This window comes from Apodemus sylvaticus, chromosome 3, assembly GCF_947179515.1.
Source record: "Apodemus sylvaticus chromosome 3, mApoSyl1.1, whole genome shotgun sequence".
Taxonomy (NCBI): domain Eukaryota; kingdom Metazoa; phylum Chordata; class Mammalia; order Rodentia; family Muridae; genus Apodemus; species Apodemus sylvaticus.
Window position 1 is genome coordinate 4,359,724 of NC_067474.1, and position 17,644 is coordinate 4,377,367.

Consider the following 17,644-nt stretch of genomic DNA (forward strand, 5'->3'; position numbering starts at 1 on the left):
TGGTTTTGCTTTGTTGTTTCAGCATTTTCTGTGCTGTATGATTTTTGACTTTAAAGTTCAGTGGCTAATCGTTAATGTTTGCAAGTGTTTAAATTGTAGCTGCTGTGTTTGTCACAGTTATTGAGCCTTCACAGCATATCATAAATACGTTTCAAGGGAAATGGGATAAACCACCAAAGAGAAGATGCAGACAGGCACCCTCCCATACTAGGGTCCTGGTAAACATGCGTGGGTAGATGCTGGCCCCAAAGAAATGACCAGTAAAGTGGTGTGAATCCTGGGAATTCTGGCACAATAAATATACCTTGGGCAAGGTAGAACTGGTTGGGCATGATGTCATAAAGAATTTGGTCAAGACAGAACTTTATACAAGCCCGGGGAGCCAAGCATCTATCTGGGGTCCATATCACCATTTCTTCTCTTACTCTGTGAGGGCTTGCTTTCTTTGGCCTTTCTCACTGGCTGAAGACAGAAAGCCACCTTGACAGACACCTTCCCACAGGTCCTGGATACTAGCAGGTCCTTGCTTGAGCAGTCTCACCTCTCTGAGGAAGCAGGCAAGTTCTAGGAGAGGTCAGAGATCTTCACGCTTCCTAATTGTTTCTGACAGGACTATACTAATTGTAAATTATTCTCTAATCCAACAACAGTCTTTTGGAAAGTTCACAAAACATAAACAAGTGAATCAGAATATTTCTATTTTTATCAGACTGCCCAGATATGAGTTACTCCTGCAAGTCTTGTCTTACACATTTGGTCTATATGAGAATTTTTAATTAGCCAAAGATAGTTTACTTTTAATCCACTGAGTTTAGAAGGGGCTTCTTAGATATATTGATTTGGCTTAATCATTCCACAATGTGGATGCATAAGAAAACACTTTACCTATAAGTATACTCAGTTTTCATTTGGAAAGTATAGTTGAATAAAGTTCTGGGTGGAGGAGTATTTCTCTTGAGGACTAAATGAAACTTTGTTCTTCAGAATTGTTATACCTGCAAGCCATATTCTGAAGTGTAATAAAGACCTGTAGAAATTTTAAATAGGCTATACAGAATTGGATTTTCTCTGGACATTTTCCAGTATTTTTTCTCTTTTTATCCCATCCATTGTTTTCATATAAAATTCTGTTCATATAATAGCTTTTAGAAGTCTGAGTTAATAAATACTGTACCATTAAACCAGATAGATATTCTGAAAGGTTCCTCCTAGTGAGGCACTACTAAAGTGAACCTGGATCCTTTTCAATATGGGATGACTCGCCTGCTGACAGAATAACATACTTCTACAGTAGTAAAAAAGTGATAATCATGCTTCTTCAGGGGCCTGCTTTATGTTTATTAATATAATGTATAGGCCAGAAGAGTCTTTGTGTGGGGGGGAATCTTAAATGGACTCTAACACAAATGGCAGGACATTTGGGACCCTTTAAATACTTGGTTTTAGTCGATTTAGATTCTTAGAGTGATTTTTCTTTAGATGCTTAATTCAGCATGAGGCTAAGACATAAGGTTCTGACAGTTTGTAGATCATTAGTTCAGCATTACAAATATTACAGATATCTTTTAAGATCCTTATTGAGATTACTGCATAAAAATTTATCAGCTTAGTGGAAGAGTTTATTTATCCCTGGGTCTTTTAATGGCCAATGACACTGATTTCCTTGAATACTCAACACATGTGACCCTTGACATGAAATGAGCAAATTAGAGAGCTGTTCTGACCTCAGACCATGAAACTGTACCCATTCCATTCACAAGCTTCTGAAACGGGTTCAAAGTTTTGCCTGCAGGCAAACTACATGAGACTATTCTGATCTTCCTTGGAGTATTGGCCTTGTCCTGAGTCTGGGGACTAGGATGCCAGAATGACGCCACCTGACTTGAGCTAAGGCCATAGTTTGTGTTCATATGAGAATAGCTTGGAGAGGTTGGGAGAATTCTGATATTAAGTATATGTGACTGTCCCTACAGTGAACAGCAGTCAATGGTGCTCACTAACGTATTAAGCAATCAGTTATTGAGTATGTGCAGGCTACATGTCATAAGCAGGCCTCTCTCCCAGAGACTTATATTCTTTTTTTCCTTGTCATTTTATTAGGTATTTGCTTTATTTACATTTCAAATGTTAACCACTTTCCACGTTACCCATTGAAAACCCCCTATCCCATTCCCTCTCCCATTCCTCCCACCTCCCCCCAATTTTTGGACTTGCATTTCCCTTTTCTGGGGAATCGAGACTTCACAAAACCAATGGCCTCCCCTCTCATTGATGTCTGAAATGGTCATCTTCTGCTACATATGTAACTGGAGCCATGGGTACTCTCTGGATGTTGGTTTAGTCCCTGGGAGCTCTGGGGGTACTGGTTGGTATATATTATTGTTCCTCATGCGGAGCAGCAAACCTCTTCAGCTCCTTGGGTCCTCTCTCCACCTGCTCCATTGGGGACCCTGTGCTCATTCTCATGGTTGGCTATGAGCCAGGGGTGTTTTGCTCCACTTTCCAATAAGGATCAAAGTATCCATACTTTGGTCTTCTTTCATCTTGAGCTTCATGTGGTCTGTGAGTTGTATCTTGGGAATTCCAAGTTTTCGGGCTAATATCCACTTATCAGTGATTGTATACCATGTGTGTTCCTTTGTGATTGGGATACCTTATTCAGGATGATAGTTTCTAGCTCCATCCATTTGCCAAACAATTTCATGAATTCATTGTTTTTAATGGCTGAGTAGTACTCCATTATGTATATATACCACATTTTCTGTATCCATTCCTCTGTTGAGGGACATCTGGGTTCTTTCCAGCTTCTGGCTATTATAAATAAGGCTACGATGAACATAGTGGAGCATGTGCCCTTATTACATGTTGGAGCATCTTCTGGGTACATGGAGTGGTATAGCTGGGTCCTCTGGTGGTGCTATGTCCAATTTTCTGAGGAACTGCAAAACCGAGTTACAGAGAGCTTTTACCAGTTTGCAATTCAAACAGAAGTGGAGGAGTTTTCCTCTTTCTCTACACCCTCTCCAGCATCTGCTGTCCCCTGAGTTTTTGATCTTGGCCATTCTGACTAGTGTTAGGTGGAATTTCATGGTAGTTTTGATTTGCATTTCCCAGATGATTAGGGATGTTGAACATTTCTCTCTCAGGTATTCAGTATTCTTCAGTTGAGAATTCTTTGTTTAGCTCTCTACCTGGATGTTAATAGGGTTATTTATTTCTCTGGAGTCTAACTTCTTGAGTTCTTTCTCTATATATTAGATATTATCCCTCTATCAGACGTAGGACTGGTAAAGATCTTTTCCCAATCTGTTGGTTGCCATTTTGTCCTATTGAGAGTATCCTTTGCCTTACAAAAGTTTTGCAATTTTATGAGGTCCCATTTGTCAGTTCTTGATCTTAGAGTATAAGCTATTGGTGTTCTATTCAGGAAACTTTCCCCTGTTCCCATGTGCTCCAGGTTATTCCCCAATTTTTTAAAAATTTTTTTTTATTCAATATATTCTTTATTCACATTTCAAATGATTTCCCCTTTCCTGGATTCCTCCTCCCCAAAAGTCCCATAAGCCCTCTTCCCTCCCCCTGTTCCCCCATCCACCTCTTCCCACTTCCCTGTTCTGGTATTCCCCTGCACTATTGCACTGAGCCTTTCCAGAACCAGAGGCCACTTCTTCCTTCTTCTTGGACATCATTTGATATGTGGAATGTGTCTTGGGTATTCCAAGCTTCTAGGCTAATATCTGCTTATCAGTGAGTACATACCATGACTGTTCTTTTGAGACTGGGTTACCTCACGTATGATGATGTTCTCCAGCTCCATCCATTTGTCTAAGAATTTCATGACTTCATTGTTTCTAATGGCCGAATAGTACTCCATTGTGTATGGAGTATACCACATGTTTTGCATCCATTCCTTCGTTGAAGGACATCTGGGTTCTTTCTGACTATTATAAATAGGGCTGCTATGAATATAGTGGAACATGTATCCTTAATGCCTGCTGGGGTTTCCTCTGGCTATATGCCCAGGAATGGTATAGCAGCATCCTCCAGAAGTGTCATGCCGAGTTTTCTGAGAAACCACCAGACTGATTTCCACAGTGGTTTGTAGCAGCTTGCAATCCTACCAGCAGTGGAGAACTGTTCCTCTTTCTCCACATCCTGGCCAACACCTGCTGTCTCCTGAGGTCTTAATCTTAGCCATTCTGACTGGTGTGAGGTGAAATCTCAGGGTTGTTTTGATTTGCATTTCCCTAATGACTAATGATGTTGAACATTTCTTAAGGTGCTTCTCAACCATCTGAAGTTCTTTAGGTGAAAATTCTTTGTTTAGCTCTGTACCCCATTTTTAATAGGGTTATTTGGTTTTCTGGGGTCTAACTTCTTGAGTTCTTTGTATATATTGGATATTAGCCCTCTGTCATATGTAGGGTTGGTGAAGATCTTTTCCCAATTTGTTGGTTGCCGATTTGTCCTTTTGATGGTTTCCTTTGCTTTACAGAAACTGTAATTTTATGAGGTCCCATTTGTCAATTCTTGGTCTTAGAGCATAAGCTATTGGTGTTCTGTTCAGGAACTTTTCCCCTGTATCCATGTCCTCAAGGGTCTTCCCCAGTTTCTTTTCTATTAGTTTCAGTGTGTCTGGCTTTATGTAAAGGTCCTTGAATACTCAATAAAATTCTTGCCAACCAAATCCAAGAACACATCAAAACGATCATTCACCATGATCAAGTAGGGTTCATCCCAGGGATTCAGGGATGGTTCAATATACGGAAATACATCAATGCAATCCACTACATAAACACACTCAAAGAAAAAATCCACATGGTCATTTCATTAGATGCTGAAGAAGCTTTTGACAAAATTTAACATCCTTTCATGCCAAAAGTCTTTTAAAGAACAGGAATTCAAGGCCCATACATGAACATAGTAAAAGCAATATAGAGCAAACCAGTAGCCAACATTAAACTAAATGGAGAGAAACTTGAAGCAATCCCACTAAAATCAGAGACTAGACAAGGCTGCTCCCTCTCTCCATATCTTTTCAATATAGTACTTGAAGTTCTAGCTAGAGCAGTTAGATGACATAAGGAGGTCAAAGGCACACAAATTGGAAACGAAGAAGTCAAACTATCACTATTTGCAGATGATATGATAGTATACTCAAGTGACCCAAGAAACTCTACCAGAGAACTCCTACAGCTCATAAACAACTCCAATTTCTCTTCTATTAGATTCTATGTATCTTGTTTTCTGTGGAGGTCCTTGATCCACTTGGACTTGCACTTTGTACAGGGAGATAAGAATGGGTCAACTTACATCCTTCTACAAGTGACTGCCAATTGACACAGCACCATTTGTTGAAAAGGCTATCTTTTTTCCACTGGATGGTTATAGCTGCATTGTCAATCAAGTGACCATAGGTATGTGGGTTCATTTCTGGCTCTTCAATTCTATTTCATTGATCTACCTATCTGTCCCTGTACCGATACCATGCAGTCTTCTCCACTATTGCTCTGTAGTTTAGCTTGAGGTCAGGGATAGTGATTCCACCAGAAGTTCTCTTGTTGTTGAGAATAATTTTCGCTATCCTGGGTTTTTTGTTATTCTAGGTAAATTTGGAAATTGCTTTTTCTAGGTCTGTGAAGAATTGAGTTGGAAATTTTGAAGGGGATTGCGTTGAATCTGTAGATTGCTTTTGGCAAGATGACCATTTTTTACTATATTAGCCCTGCCAATCCTTGAGCATGGGAGATCTTTCCATATTTTGAGATCTTTTCAGTTCCTTTCATCAGAGACTTGAAGTTTTTGTCATGCAGATCTTTCATTTGCTTGGTTATAGTCACACCAAGGTATTTTATATTATTTGTGTCTATTATGAAGGGTGTCATTTCCCTAATTTCCTTCTCAGCCTCTTTATCTTTTGAGTATAGGAAGGTACTGATTTGTTTGAGTTAATTTTCTATCCAACAACTTTGCTGAAGTTGTTTATCAGGTTTAGGAGTTCTCTGGTGGAATTTTTGGGGTCACATAAGTATACTATCTATTATCTGCAAATAGTGATACTTGGACTTCTTCCTTTCCAATTTGAATCCCTTTGACCTCATTTTGTTGTCTAATTGCTCTGGCTAGGACTCCAAGTACTATCTTGAACAGGTAGAGAGAGAGTTGACAGCCTTTTCTAGTCCCTGATTTCAGTGGGATTGCTTCAACTTTCTCTCCATTTAGTTTGATGTTGGCTACTGTTTTGCTGTATATTGCTTTTACTATGTTTAGGTATGGGCTTTGAATTTCTGATCTTTCCAAGACTTTTATCTTGAACAGATGTTGAATTTTGCCAAATAATTCTTCAGCATCTAGTGAAGTGATCATGTGGTTTTTTTTCTTTGAGTTTGTTTATGTAGTGGATTGCATTGATGTATTTCCATATATTGAACCATCCCTGCATCCCTGGGATGAGGCCTACTTGATGATGGTGGATGATCCTTTTGATGTGTTCTTGGAATTGGTTGGCACCAATTATATTGAGTATTTTTGCATCAATATTCATGCGGGAAATTGGTCTAAAGTTCTTTTTCTTTGTTGGATCTTTGTGGTTGTGGCTTCATAAAATGAATTGGGTAGTGTTCTATCTGTTTCTATTTTGTGGAATAGTTTGAAGAGTATTGGTATTAGTCTTCTTTGAAGGTCTGATAGAACTCTGCATTGAACCCATCTGGTCCTGGGATTTTATGGTTGGGAGATTATTAATAATCATTTTTATTTCTTTAGGAGTTATGGGATTATTTATATCATTTATCTGATCCTGATTTAACTTTGGTACCTGGTATCTATCTGGAAAATTGTCCATTTCCTCTAGATTTTCCACTTTTGTTGAGTACAGGCTTTTGTAGTAGAATCTGATGGTTTTTTGGATTTCCTCAGTATCTGTTGTTATGCCTCCCTTTTCATTTCTGATTTTGCTGATTTAGATACTGTCTCTGTGCCCTCTGGTTAGTTTGATTAAGAGTTTATCTATCTTGTTGGTTTTTCAAAGAACCGCCTTCTGGTTTGGTTGATTCTTTGTATAGTTCTTTTTGTTTCTACTTGGTTGATTTCAGCCCTGAGTTAGCTTATTTCCTGCAGTCTACTCCTCCTGCGTGTATTTGCTTCTGTTTGTTCTAGAGCCTTCAGCTGTACTGTTAAATGGTTAGTGTATGGTCTTTCCAGTTTCTTTTTAGAGACATTCAGAGCTATGAGTTTTCCTCTCCTTTCATTGTGTCCCATAACTTTGGGTATGTTGTGCCTTTGTTTTCATTAAATTCTAAAAAGTCTTTAATTTCTTTATTTCTTCCTTGACCAACTTATCACTGAGTAGAATGTTGTTCAGTTTCCAGGTATATGTGGGCTTTCTGTTGTTTTTGTTGTTATTGAACACCAGCCTTAGCCTGTGGTGATCTGATAGGGTGCATGGAATTATTTCAGTCTTCTTATATCTGCTGAGGTCTGTTTTGTGACTGAGTATATGGTCAGTTTTGGAGAAAGTTACCATGAAGTGCTGAGAAGAAGGTATATTCTTTTGTTTTAGGATAAAATGTTCTATAGATATCTGTCAAATCCATTTGGTTCATAACTTCTGTTAGTTTCACTGCTTCACTCTTTAGTTTGTGTATCCTTGATCTGTCCATTGATGAGAGTGGGGCACTGACGTCTCCCACTATTATTGTGTGGAGTGCAATGTGTGCTTTGAGCTTCAGTAAAGTTTCTTTTATGAATGTGGGTGCCCTTGTATTTAGAGCATATATGTTCAGATTTGAGAGTTCATCTTGGTAGATTTTTCCTTTGATGAGTATGAAGTGTCCTTCCTTACTTTTTTTTGAATGGATGGCTACATCTGCTAGTTTCTTGGGACCATTTGCTTGGAAAATTGTTTTCCAGCCTTTTATTATGAGATAGTGTCTGGCTTTGTGCCTGAGGTGTTTTTTCGGTATGCATCAAAATGTTGAGTCCTGCTTATGTATCCAGTCTATTAGTCTATGTCTTTTTATTGGAGAATTGAGTCCGTTGATATTAAGACATATTAAGGAGAAGTGATTGTTGCTTCCTATTACTTTTGTTATTAGAGTCAGAGTTATATTTGTGTGGCTCTATTCTTCTTTTTTTGTTGTTAAAAGACAATCAATTTCTTGCTTTTAATAGTATGTAGTTTCCCTCCTTTTGTTGGTGTTTTCTATTCATTATGCTTTAGAGGGCTGGATTTGTGGAAAGATAGTGTGTAAATTTTTTTTTTTGTCATGAAATACCTTGGTTTCTCCATCTATGGTAGTTGAGAATTTTACTGGGTATAGTAGCCTGAGTTGGCATTTGTGTTCCCTTAGGTTCTGTATGACATCTGTCCAGGATCTTCTGGCTTTCGTAGTCTCTGGTGAGAAATCTGGTGTAATTCTGATAGGTTTGCCTTTATTTGTTACTTGACCTTTTTCTCTTACTGCTTTAATATTATTTCCTTGTTTAGTGCATTTGGTGTTTTAATTATTGTGTGATGTGAGGAGTTTCTGTACACATTTTGTATATTCCTGGGCGTCTCTTTCTTTAGGTTAGGGAAGTTTTCTTCTATAATTTTGTTGAAGACAAATCTAAGAGCTCTGGACCTGATCCCTGGCCATCCAGAGGAACCTGGGGGACTTCCAGAGACAGTCTTGAGTAGGATATTGAGGAAATAAGTTCTTCTAAAGTGAAAAGGGGCAGACAAGTTTCCCAAGCAAAGGAACCTGTATTTGTCAGAGTCTGGAAGGTAAAAAGATCGTCTTTCCTGAAAAAATAAAAGTGTCATTTGTTGTCATTCACTCAGTGTGGTGTTCCTGATTAGAAATACACACTCCACAGGCTGCAGTCTGGTAGTTGTCTCAAATCCTGGGTTGACAATAGTGTGAAGCTGAGCCTGGTGCACAGCTTAGCCTTTGCATACTTCATAGTGCTTCATCTGCAGATTGGGAGGAGTTTTGTATTGCAAAGGTCAGAAGAGTTAAGAAACTTAAACAGAAAGTAGGCACTAAATGTTTACAGTGAGTTAAACTTGACAATAATTTTAGCCAACATTTCCCAATTGCCTATTCATGAAAAGAAAGAACAGAGTGCCTTAGTTGGAACCCAAGAAGAAAAAGACACAGTATCTGGGCTCTGGAAAATGTGCAGTGGAGTGAAAGAGATGGGCACGTAAAAACATGACAGTACAGCATTAAACTAAGCTACACAGATGTCCAGCACGTGTCAGAGCAGTGCCAGAGATCCCTTCTGTGGAGAGGGGACATACTTGGGAGAAGGGAGGTTAAGGGAGAATTTTTTCTTGGTATTCATTTTTGCTTCTTCGTGTGAGAATCAGGGAAGGTCCATCCAGACCTGCTCTTGGCCGGCTTTCAATCCCTGTGGCCAACTTGATCTTGGCTCCTCTCTAACCACCTGAATATGTTTACATGGATCCTTTGGGTATGAGACTGTGGCAAGAACAGGACACATGTGTTCTCTATTTGCCTACTAGCCAGACACAGAAATACAGCTTGCAGAAGCCAATGACAAAAGCTGGGGAACTTGAGCCTCAGAGTGGCCCTGAAACTTTGGGCTTGGGGACTCCTTCTTGGTATTCCCCTGCTAGCTTCATCAGGCTGTTTCTGCTTATTTCTATGGGCTTTAAGTGGCTCTGTCACCTTCCTGTCCATGATGAGGATCAGGATCTCCAGCCATTTCCAGTCCCTGTGTTGCAAGGAGTACCACACACCTCCCCAGGAGCTTCAGTGAGACTCTTCAAGATATTCTGTGAGGTCCACACTACCCAATTCTTTCTGACATGCCTCACACTCTGGCACTGTCCTACAGTCTAACCTCTGATAAAAATCTCTGCCCCTTTTTGTCACTCTGATCCTGGAAAAGAGATAGTCAGCTCTAGGTTATTTGTGGATGCTGAAATTAGGGAAAATGTCTTGTGCTTTGTCACCAAGAGATTGAGAAAGGTAGAAAGGTGATGTGTCTTCAGTGTGATGACCCATATTCTGTCCAGAGAGATTTAGGGTATTTTTAAAATTCTTCCTGTAACATGTAATATGTGAAGACATATAAATTGCTAGACCAACTTCAGATGCTGGCATTGTCACCTTTGAGCAGAGTGACCTCAAGAAATCTACTTCAAACTTCCTCTGTACCATGGGATAAAACTTTATAGAATCTCACAGAGCTAGAGGAAGGCTCACTAGATGGATATGTGTGAGCTACTTGGAGTGTGTGGAAGGTCTTAATTCTAGTCATGGACATGGACATGTCAAGATATTTTGGGTCAGGTTTTCTCCAATGCCAGGTGTGTCTTGGAATATGGTAATGCTTCCAAGCCTTTATATAAGGCTTCTATGGTGTTTCGGGTAAGATATGTATTCAGTTATGAGAGTAATGGGATTTTATGAGCCCTCATAGGTCCCTCAAAAGGAAAACTGCTGATAATCCCACTCTAATCCTGTTTGGGGTAAATTATTTTCTCCTAGTCTACTGCATGCAAGTATGAACAAAAGTCCCAGCTTGCTGTATACATAGCTACACTTCTGTTTGGAAGTTTCTGAAGGCTGTGTACAAGACAGGGTGTGTACAAGACAGATTTTTGTGATTCAGGTTTCATTTTTAAAACTTGAGCCAGCCTAATTTACCATTGCCAGCGATCTGCTATGGGTGCTTAAACAGCTTTGAATGAAACACACCTATGTCTTTGTCATAGTTCTTGCCTGGTTCAGCAGGACTCAATTGAGCTTTGCCCACTTACACATCTGCATTTCTGTGTTCCTCCTCACATTATTCTTAGTGAGCCTGCACAGAAGAAATAAACAAACTTTAAATTGTGAAGAAATCCTCCTTACACTACTTAAAAAAAAAAAAAAAACACAAAGTATCTGTCTTAACATTATTAAAACATCTTTTTTTCCAAATGTATGAGTTTAGACTTTGTAACCAATAATCAAAATTAATTCATTATAATTGGAGAAGCTTGCAATTCACAAAATGATAGCAGAAATTTTCACTTAATAATCAGGAGGTACAGGTCAGTGGTGTGTGACCCCTTTATTGTATGTTACACCAATTTGTAGAAGCCCAAGACCCCATCCTATTACTCACACTCAATGCTTCCATGAGTCAACACTGCTGAGTTTTCATGGTCTTCAATGTTAGCGTCAATCATGCCAATGTAAAATGGTGCACATTTCTGTGTTACAAGGGGAGGATTATGCGGTAAGGTAGAATGCTGGAGCTTTCAGAATGCTTTAAGTGCCAGAGTTTAAATGAACAAAGGAATGTGTCCTTGGAGCCCAGGGCAGATGGAGGAGACCATGGAAAAGGTCTCCTGGGGAAAGAACGTAAGCGTCAGAACTTGAGCCAGAAGAATACCGGGGCACATGTAGAGGGACATAATTAAAGAAAAGAAGAAGAGTACCACACTGCCAGGCCTTTGCACCAAGTCCCAGCAGGACTCGCTCTGGGCAGTTCTCACTGTTGCTGCTGAGCCATTTCAGCTAGCTCTCACAGCATCCCAGCCGTGTTTCCTCTCAGGCTTTAAATGGTGGGAATCCTGCACTCCCGCCCTGCACACAAATACCCTGTAAAACATGACTCTTAAATAGTTAACCAAATATATTTATGTATATAAACTCCCAATTACATAATGCCAATTTACATTGTTAAAGATCTTATCCCAATTTTCTAACTTCTCCAAAACACCAGAAATATGTCTGAAGCCATCTGGATACCCATGTTTCCCTGATATCCCTCTTTCCTCCATTCTTGGTGACCTCCCGCTCTCCCTCTCTCTACCCCTCACTTCCCTTAGCTCCTCCTCCCCTCTCCCATCCAATCACTGGCCTTTCACGGCCTCAGTGTGAATGGATAGGAAATATCTTGCAACAGGCACACATGGAGGAAAACTTGCTCTGAATAGAAAAGACACACAGCAGATGTCGGGTATAAGGCAGTCCAGAGAGATTCCAGGGATGACCTGGACACATTCCCACTTCCAAGGTACCACAGGGGCTGTGATGACCATGCTTACAGTGAAATACCATAGTTGCTGCTGGAACTACATTTAGGGTAAGCCACCAAAGTGGTTTCTGTTTTAATCTTACAAAAATAAATAAAATCAGACCAAATACCTTGATCCATTTTCTCAGAAAGGACCGGTAGAAAGAAATTCTCCTTTTAGGGACTGTAAGCACATGTTGCTGGTACCTGTCAGTTTCCACTGTACATATGCTATAGATGAATCAGTGTTTGCCCAGAGTACATGCATACCCATGTCAGAGTAAACTTTTACATGAAGTTTTTGTTCCATCCACAAAAGTTTACTTTTAAACATTCTAACTCTATATAATTAAAACATTATATGATTTTTTTTCCTGTGTGAACAGGAAACATCATTCCCATAGACTGTCATTCATTCAGATTATTTAAGTTGAACTGGGGCAATGTCTCAGTGGATAAATAGGCTTACCATGAAATCATGTAGGATATGAGTTCAGATCTCCATCACCCACCTGTGACCCCCCCCTACCTGTAATCCCCCCACCTGTGACCCTCCCACCTATGACCCCCCTGTGACCCTCCCACCTATGACCCTCCCACCTATGACCCTCCACCTGTGACCCTCCCACCTCTGATCCCCCCACCTGTGACCCCAGTGTTGGTAGGAAGGGGCTGAGACCTGAGACAGGCATATCCCTCGGGCTTGCTGGCAGGCCAATCTAGATGAAACAGTCAACATTGAGTTCAGTAAGAGAGTCGACAGGGAGAGTGATGGACGTAGAGACCCAAAGTTGACCTCTGGTCTCCATGTACCGGGATGCACATACATGCACACACATGCTTGGGCATGCAGCACATTTGATAGCACACACAAATAATAATATTATGTCAGGCTCTATTTTCTACCCCTTACTTGCTTTCTTACTTGGTGATCTCCAATGATGGTCCACAGGTTCACCTATCCTGAGACATCCGAGTGAGAAACTTCCCCTTATACAAAGTGTCCTTGGCTGTTCATATTTTCCTCTTACTTTCCCTCAGCTCCTCCCAGACTGCCTCCCTTGCCCACATTTTCCTTATTTTGCCTGCTTTCCATCCACTGTTCTCTAAATGGCCAGTTCTATTGTGACTATTTTTAATCCCAAAGTCATTGATTGGGCTCATTTAATAGAGATGTAGAGTGCCAACTTACACGTGTTGTTCAAGTGCTGGTGCACCTGAAATTCTGCAGGAGGTAGCAAGGGGAGTAGACAACCAAGGAGGATGGGAACATGGACCTACATATATATTTATCCCCTTTTATACAAATACCAGCATACTGCAATCCACAGTTACTACCTGGAGCTTTCTGGGGAGCCTATCATCTTAGGCTAGGAGAGACGTATGGGAATCCTCCATCCCATCTGGATTCCATAGCGAGACTGTAGAAAACAGGTTCTCAGTACAGTGTATACTTGTATGAACATTTTAAATAAGTTCAAAATGAAAAATGAAAAAGTCAGTTTAAAAGAAAAGAGCAGGAAGATAGCTTGCTTATCTAGCAGTTGAAAGGTCCTAGATTAAATTCTCACTACTGGGACATAAAGAAACAAATAGGCCTTCAGCTTTAAAAAAAAAAAACAAAAAAATCTTCTGAGTAAAGTTATGTTTTACATTCCACACTGTTTTTTTTTGTTTGTTTTTGAAAAGCAATATGAAAAATATAGCTTAGATTCCTGCTGTTCCCTGATGGTTTGGGGTCTAAGTACTCCCAAGAAATCAAAAACATTAATTAATTCTCCATGGAAATTATACACATGCACTAACTAGACTAAAAAGGAACCATGAACACCGTCATATCAGTTGCATTCAGGTGTTCCTGTGAAATTTTGGCTTTTTTCAAATGTTTGGGTTTTTAAAGCTTTTTGTATTTCAGAACTACAGATAAAGATTAGGAGCCCAGGCTAAAACACTGCCTATACTCTGCTTCTGTTGCTCTTTAGCCATATATATTGCAATTCATCTAACATTAATAGATAAATGACTTCACAAGTCTATAAACAATTAAAACTGACTCACTGGAGCCTGGGGGTGTAATTTGCTTATGCATTCCGTGGCCAGCATGTACAAGACCTGGGCCCCATCCCTAGAACTGGCACCAAAAAGAACGTATTCAGTGTGTAATTTGTTCATCGATGGGGGTGGGGGGAGCCTTATGAACTAGACCATAAGTGGTATAACTGCTCCTCATGGGGGTCCCACTGCCAAGAAGCCTATCCAGGTTGCTGTGTCCTGTCATTATCATTCTTCGTGGGAAAGTTGCAGTCAGAGAGCCAGCACGCTGCTTGGACAGTGAAGATGCTTTTTCTAATTGGTATGCCAGCAGATGGCTGAAAGGAGGAGAACTTGTAATAGCATGTGCAGTTGTCACTGTACTCCAGTGTTGGGTACAGAATTCTGACTAAATAAGGCAATGCCCCAGTGAGCCTTATCAGCATTTGACCGGAATCTGGGCGAGCAGCTGATACACTAGGCCTGTCCACTGTCTTTGCTCTCTGTTCACGTCTTAACAGATGTGTGTTTGTCATATCAAAACTTAACTGGTCCCAGCACTGAGAGTTGTTGCATCTGTACTTTATATAAAGTTGAATAAGAATGACATCTAAGTCTCAGGGAGAGAGTTCAGTAGCATGTTTACTTTTAATGCTGGGTTAGGTTTGTTTAGTTTATCCACCAGCCCCGGCTCCTGAAGCCCTCCCTAACCCCACCTTTCCCTTAGCTCCCACTGTGCCCCCCTGCTGGCTTGAGGTTAAGGGATGGGACAACTGTAAATGTAGAGGTTCAGGGAAAGAAAGTTCACACTCACTGCCACCCATTGGAGTCACTGGATACAGGGGCCAGGGGACAAAGGACAGACAGAACACAAATGGTAAATCCCAGCCAGCCGTTAGCTCACTGCTCCTTCTCGCCATCTCTCTGTTGCCTGTCTGTGTTTATAAAAAGAAAGTAGAGAAATTTGCAGTAAAGTAAAATCCAAGGCCACAGTTCTGCTGCCATTTTCATGGCAATATCATTGGAGCTACAACCTGAGCCAGGGCTTGAGAGAAGGAAGAAAGCCCGTATATTCATGGAGATGCTGTTAAAGAAATTTCTGAAAGTAAGTCTTCCATTAAACCACTGCTATACAGATATAACTAACAATAAAAATGGATTTGGGGGCCGGAGAGATGGCTCAGTGGTTAAGAGTACTGACTGCTCTTCCAGAGGTCTTGAGTTCAATTCCTAGCAACCACAACATGGTGGATCACAACCATCTGTAATGGGATCCATTGTCCTCTTCTGGTGTGCCTGAAGATAGCAACAGTGTGTTCATAAACATAAAATAAATAAATAAATCTTTTAAGAAAATGGACTTCTGGGCCAAAGCTCAGAGGCAGCCTTGGAACTTATGTCCGTCCTCGGTTATCTGCATGCATACATTTTTACCCTCCCAGGCTTTCTTTCACTTTCTCTCTTTTTGTTTTGTTTTGGTTTTGTTTTTGGCTTTTTGAAGCATGTTTTTCTGTGTAGTCCTGGCTCTCAGGGAACTTACTCTGCAGACCAGGTTGGCCTCAGACTCAGAGAGAGCTGCCTGCCTCTGCCTCCTGCGTGCTGGAATTAAAGGCATTTGTGACCACCTTTGCTTTTCTTAACCTTCCCTATGGAACCTGGGCTTCTGACCTTTGTTTGCAGCCGCCATATTTAGAGCTCTTCTTTCTGCTCTATAAGCACTCCAGGTAGTAAAGTATGTCTGTTATGGTTCCTTCATATGTATAAGCTGAAGACAATAGTGATATTTTCTACATCATTTAATTTATATAAGTACACAGCACCATGCTATCCAGCTCACGTTGATTATAATTTTAAAAAATACAATAACCTTTTCTAGTTTCATGCATATATGCATGCACACACATATGTTCTCTATAATGTTTTCAGATTTATCCATTTTACCATATGTACTCCCGGTCCATTGATTTTTGACTGTCACATATTAAAAAACATTATATACCATGTTCACTTAAGTTTTCTTTCAGTACCCATAAGTTCCCCAATTTTTCTCTAGTCCAAACAGTACCATAGTGATCATTACATCTATCTTTTAAAAGTGAACATGCTGGTCACTAAAACACTAACATGTTTTCATCAAACATACACATTTCAAATTTCTTATTTGAAAATATTTTCCCACAATGGACTCCTAGCATTCACAAGTATTCTTAGGTCTCCGTCCCCAGGGTACAAAGAAATATTTAAAAATTCTGAGAGTATAAAATGTGTTCTGTGGTTAGGAAGATGGCTCCTGGGTGTTCTGGTTTACAATCATATATTCACCCATCTTCCCTAACCATGTTTTGGAAAAACTTGGTGGAAGATTCTAGGCTGGTAGACAGACAAGTAAGGTGAAATGACCTGATTCACCCTCCATGATTTAAAGTAGTGAGACATGGAGGAATGTATACTTTGAAATAAAAGTCTTGACCCCACCTTGGGCACATTATTTAAACCTCTCCTGACCTTGATATCTTCACCAATAACATTAATTTACAAGAGACCTCATTATAGAAGTGAAAGGATTGGGTGATTTTTTTGAAATGGATCTTGAGTAGCATCTGTCATGTCATAAGCCTTCAAAGGTGGCAGCTATGGAGTACTGGCTGAGTCCCCTAACCTCAGTTTGATTGGATACTCAGAAGCCTAGGTCTGAAGTGTTGTGCTGTGTTGGTGTTGCCTCTCTATAATCCTGACGACCATTCCAGAGTTAGCAGGAACTGAAAGGAGGAGACTGGCAGTGGGTGATACCAGTGCTTACATGAAAAAGGCAGGGTGTGGAGGGAGGAAATCCAAGATTATCCGATGACGTAAGAGCTCAGAGTATGGACATGAGGAGGGGAGTATGGAGTGAGCGGGGACAGGGCAGGGATAGCTCCCACCACCACACAGGGCAGATGTGAACAGTCTAAACATGATCCCAGGGCTTGGTCCTTGATTCCCAGCAGTGACAACACAGAACATTCTTAGCAACATTCAATTAGAAAGTTGTTGGTGGAAATGTCTAGAGAAGTATGGGCTTAATTTTAGTATGTTGGGTGCTAAGGGTGGGTCTGTTTGGCTGAAAAAATTCTGGTAAACACATCGGCCCACTAAGTATTTTTGGCTATCTTAACCAAATTGGCTGACTTGATTGACTGGCTGATGAGTGGACTTTTTTCTCTTACTATAGTAAAGCAAGCCTTACGTGCTCAAGTAGCCACTAGAGACATTCTCATGCAAGGAGGGTCTGTCAACCAGAATTTTAAAATGTTAGTCAATATCCATATATGATTCTTAGATCTGATAGAAATTCTCTTTGAGTTATCAGCATAGTGAATTATAAGACCTAAATAAAAAATAATGTGGTGAGAAAAGGCTGGGCTTTGTATTAAGCCTGTGAATTCAGTTCTGATTCTTCTGTACACCTCTGCCTACTGGAGCATGTCCCCATACACAGGAAATGGAATAATGGCTAAACTGGAAAATTTTGAGTGTTCACTGCAATAATTTTGTTCATAAAGTATTTAGCAAAAATTTTGCCGTATTTATGCTTGACAAATATAGCATAGAA

At 40.2% G+C, this 17,644-nt stretch overlaps 1 protein-coding gene across 1 annotated transcript in view; it reads left to right on the forward strand.

Moving 5' to 3' along the window:
* Positions 1-17,644, forward strand: part of Jph1 (junctophilin 1) — an 85,802-nt gene that overhangs the window by 20,488 nt on the left and 47,670 nt on the right. The window lies entirely within an intron of this gene.